Source organism: Lolium perenne, chromosome 3 (genome assembly GCF_019359855.2).
Source record: "Lolium perenne isolate Kyuss_39 chromosome 3, Kyuss_2.0, whole genome shotgun sequence".
Taxonomy (NCBI): Eukaryota; Viridiplantae; Streptophyta; class Magnoliopsida; order Poales; family Poaceae; genus Lolium; species Lolium perenne.
In genome coordinates, this window is record NC_067246.2 from 336,074,968 (window position 1) to 336,079,768 (window position 4,801).

Sequence of the window (4,801 nt, forward strand, 5' to 3'; positions counted from 1 at the left end):
TTGAGGCAGATGAAGACGAAGGCTCTGCGGGAGATCAGGAGGTAGCAGTGGCTGAATGGACTCGGGGGGCAAGCCCCGTACCCTGCAAGTGGGTTAAGCCACAAGGTCCTCCCAGAGGGTTTGACTTCGACGTTACCAAAGCTGAGCAGATTTTCGACCTCTTACTTAAGGAGAAGCAGCTAAAGGTACCCGAAGGCCACAAGATCCCCACGGCGCAGGAGCTGAACGGGAAGCCATACTGCAAATGGCATAACACGTTCACCCATCCCACCAACGACTGCAGGGTGTGGCGTCAGCAGATCCAAATGGCGATAGAACAAGGGCGTCTAATTTTCAGCCAGTACGCCATGAAAGTCGACACACACCCTGTGACGCCCCAAAACCGGTACCATGAGGATCCCAGCGACTCCGCTGAAATCCGCACGATATCGATTCTAGGAGACGCACCACCAAGCGCCTCGTACACGCCGAAGGCTTGCACGCGATGCGGGTGGAATCAATCACGAGCGGTAACATTACAACAGGATTACAATAGAGCCCAGAAGAAACAGATATATTACAACAACGACTCCAACGAGTCAAGATACAAATATATACATACAAAGATCCAAATCATACAGAAGATCGAATACATCCGAGTACGGACAAGATACAACTTGGACTAAGAGTCCTGAAGATAAACGATGGCGTCCATAACCCTGCCCAGGCCAAGCCGGAAGGGTAACCTTGCTAACGTCGTCTTCATCGAACATATCTTCATACCTGCCCGCTTATGTCCCGTAGAAGCAGCAATAAGTACGGGTTCGTACTTAACAAGACTTCAAGACGTATAAGCATTCGTCAACCAGTCGTCCTTTGTACTTGAGGCACGCAGGGGACTTAGAGGACGCAAGAGAAACGTCATAGGCAATATGGTGGGGTTAAGCGGCAGCGCGCAAGCACTAAAAACCTATAGAGACACTCTACAACAGTCGTCTATAAGAGAAGGTGAGAGAGCGTAACTAACAGTTCTATACTCTGCAAACATAACACAGCCGATGTGTTCCCCCTTCGCCAAGAAATACTTGCAAAGGCACTCACACGGTTGTGAAGTTTTAGCCATTTATTATTAGAGTTGTTCTAGCTTACTACACAAGTTATTATGATTGAAACAGCAGGTGTAAGTTGTCTATGGCCGAGTCATACAGCTCCAAGTCGTCCATAACCGCGGACGCGGCTTATCGATAAGAATTAACCCTGCAGGGGTGCCCAAATGTGTCCACACGCACGATCAACCCACTTGCGACAGGTGAATATCACGACTCGCACTCACCTTCACGACAACAATGTCCAGGAAGCCACCTAACCAAGTTGAACCCGTATCGAAGTCCGGCCGTATCTCCGAAGCGGACTTAGCTATGTGTGTCAACGTGCTAGGTGGTTTAAACACACACTGGGGCGATAAACCACTTCGCAGAGGCTCCACGACCTATACGTGCATACCAGAAACAAGGGATACAAGGCACCCAGGGGCTTCCCAAAGTAAATAAGTAGCAGGCAGGCATGCACGCAACAACAAATGGTAAAAATATGGCAAACTAGTTGTGGCCACTGGACAGAGCTGTAGATTCCGGCAGTGGCCGAGGGGAGACCCAGAAACATACCCACGTGTGGTTAGAGCGCTCAGTCTCAGAACAGATAACAAGAACTCGGGGTCCTAAGATATTTATGAAACACAAGTGAGCCATCATAAAATGATCAGCTGACCCACCGATGCCTCCGCTAACAATTATTAACAAGTAACCATGATACCCTCAACAGATATGTCCATAAACCATGTGTCATGATTCCCAACAGATAACCCGATAAGATAGCGGTAACGGTAACGAGATATAAACAGCACTAGCATGCACTACGACTCGCAAGGCAGACCCGATAACCAAACAACATCTGTAGGTAGTTGGTGGTTGGTGGTGGCAATATGGTCTGCTTGAGGTAACAAGTGGAAGGGACACGTGACAAGAACGCAACTTAAGGATAGCATGAGGGAGAAGGCAAAATAAAATAGGTGAGCGACTTCTGCAGGGGCAGAAGTATAGGGGAAAATGCTTGCCTGTTAAAGCTTGCCGAGGGACATCCGGAGAACTTGTCGTATCTCACCGCACCAGTTCGCGATCCTATCCGGGAAGAAGCAAATGCTGGAACACACAACGTATGCAAGTCTTACTACTACAGATAAAGAAGATCCAGCATGATCAATATGATATGCATGACATGGTAACGATGATGCAATGCACTTATCCAATTTAATCAGAGTCGTAACCCCGGGTAACCAAATTAGGTTAGAGTTGCATTTCTACCGACAAAGTTAAAGGTTGCTTAACATGGCAGTAGCATGGCAAGGGTGAGTGACTTCAAAGTTAAACGGAGCGGGGAAAACCTAGGCGGTGTCCGAAATACTCCGCATATATGTTAGGTGAACATGCACGACTATCAACGCGCTACATGATGCGAGATACAAACAGATGATTGGATGTCATATTCATGTTCAGCACATTTTTCTGATCAATTTTCATATATAAAACATTTTGTTCCGAGCTACGGATCATAAGATATGATTTTAGGGAGATTTGACAAAAGAAAAATAGAATAGGAAAAGAGAGAAAGGGAGACGGGCTGAATCTGGGCGGTGGCCTACTACCTGGCCGACAGGGGAAGGTTGGCTCGACCTAGGCGTTGGGCTGTGCCAGGAGGATCTGGGGCCAGGCCCATCAGCGTGTGGATCTGAGGAATGAATTAGAGAACAAAAAGATGGCATAATTAGCCAGATTGGTAAGTTGAACACGTGATATATTGGTTTAGAAAGACTGCAGCTTACCACTGCGCTGGTAGATGTTACTGATGTATAAGACGGGGACGCACTACTTGAACACATAGGAAAACATGCAGTCGAGATCGCACACGTTCAGCCATGGAGGATGCCTCAGTCGAGGAGGGATCTGGCACTTCCGCGCGAATCAGGACGAGGGAGATGGCGCGTTCGATGCGTAACTTCGTGGGGATGCAGGATCTGGCGGAATTGAAGACGGGGAGGCACCGGAGCGATGCCGACGGCGAGCACCTGCGGCGGCAAGCAGCGGTCAACGCCGGTGGAGCACTTGAGAGCGAAAGGAAGAACGAGGAGAGGTCTGAGAAATGCGCCCGCTCACCAGGAACGTGAAGAAAGCCGCAGAAAGTTCGGGGGATGACGGAGGCGGCCGGAATCCTCGCCGGAGGGTGACGGCCGGAGAAGAGAATCGACGAAACTGGCGTTGATTGAGCGAGCCCCGGCTCGATTACTTGCACACGGAAGAAGAGGACGACGAGGCGCTTCTAACGGTGCCCTCAGAATGGTGGGGGAAGGTCTGGAACATCGGCGCCATGGTGGTGTGCTGTTCGTTCGTTTTGTTGGTTCACAGAGAAGAAGAAAATTGAGAGAAGATGGGGCGACAGCGCGAGGGAGGAGGAGGTCTAGGGTTTGCGTTGGTTGCCTCGGTGGAAGGGGGAAAGAAGCAGGTGGGGAGTGGTTGGCGTGGGGCGCTCGGAGGTGACGTCTACCACGGGGGGGGGGGGGGGGGGGGTTCACGTTCCTCGCGTGGAAGAAGAGGACAAGCGAGCATACCCCTTCGGTGGACAAAGGTGGGCCGGTGGTGGATGGTGGGGATGGTTTGGACTGGGCCAGAAAGAAAGGAAGCAGGCTAAAATAAAGAGATCCAGATCTAGATTAGCAGATTAGAGTTTTGAAAAATTTTATTTTTTATTTGAAAACTGGTTTTGAAAACAAAGTTCAAATTAATTCTCGATTTTGAATTCAACCACAGATGGGTGAGAGAGAAAACAAAATAGTTAGGTTTTATAAAATAATTTTATTTTGTGAAACATGGATGATATGACGGATAATGACATGATGCTGCATTTAAAGAAAAAGAACAAAAAATTCTAGTAGGGGTATTATCCGGGGCCGTTACACACCCCTTCCCCGCCGTTAACATGGTGGAGTGCACTTACCCAGGAGGGTGCCAGCCAGGATTCTCGTTCAATGTCAACATGGTAGGACCTGGGCACCACTCTCGTAAGGACGGAGACGAGGGCAGCTGCCCTCGTAGCAAGGACACAGAGGAAGCCGCTCCACGCGATCGGCTCCGGCACGATGGCAAGCGCTACGTCACAGAGGGAGAAGTGAAGAATGTAAGATATCAGCGACCTCTCTCTGATCACCTCCTCAACAAGTATGTGAGTCGATATGACCAACGCCGACGATACAACGACGATGATGAAAGGGATCGCCTGGCTAGGGATGCCAGGAGACATCGTCGGCGGGAGCGCGATGAGGAGAGATATGAGCGCCACGCCAAGGAAAAGTCGAGAGAGCAAGACGACGTGGATAGGCACTGGGACTGTCCCTTCTTCAGACACTGCTGGGATTCAGGAATGAGCCGATTGCCTACAATCGGCAACTGCCCAGAATGTAGACAGAAGAAGAAGGATGCAGCTAACGTGTCCGTGTTCAAACGTCTAGGGCCTCTCCCGCCTCAGAACAAGAACGCTGAGTCCTCTCGGGTAGAAGATCTCGAGGAACTAGAAGACGATGATGAAGAAGAAGATAAGTACCACCGGCCAAGGTGGTGCCCTGATGGACTCAGCCGTTCCCAAAAGCGTAGGGTTCAGCGACTACGTGGTCTGGAGGAAGCCGAAAGGTTATACCTGCACACGTTGAGGAAGGCGCGGCCTGATCTGGCCGCTAAAATTCAGCGAACCCTGGACGAAGAAGGTAGGCCACAAA

General features: G+C 50.0%; 1 long non-coding RNA gene across 2 annotated transcripts; it reads right to left on the reverse strand.

Annotated features, from left to right (window-relative positions):
• Positions 1–541: 541 nt before the first annotated feature.
• LOC127345917 (uncharacterized) lies at positions 542–3,547 on the reverse strand. 2 transcript variants are annotated; one of them, XR_007879127.2, is made up of 4 exons: positions 3,189–3,547; positions 2,858–3,100; positions 2,681–2,763; positions 542–2,177 (listed from the first exon to the last, which is right to left on the reverse strand). It is a non-coding gene; the product is annotated as an uncharacterized lncRNA (long non-coding RNA). The 2 variants fall into 2 exon arrangements; XR_011754398.1 differs by lacking the exon at positions 542–2,177 and having other exon boundaries at positions 2,523–2,763.
• Between the last annotated feature and the right edge of the window lie 1,254 nt (positions 3,548–4,801).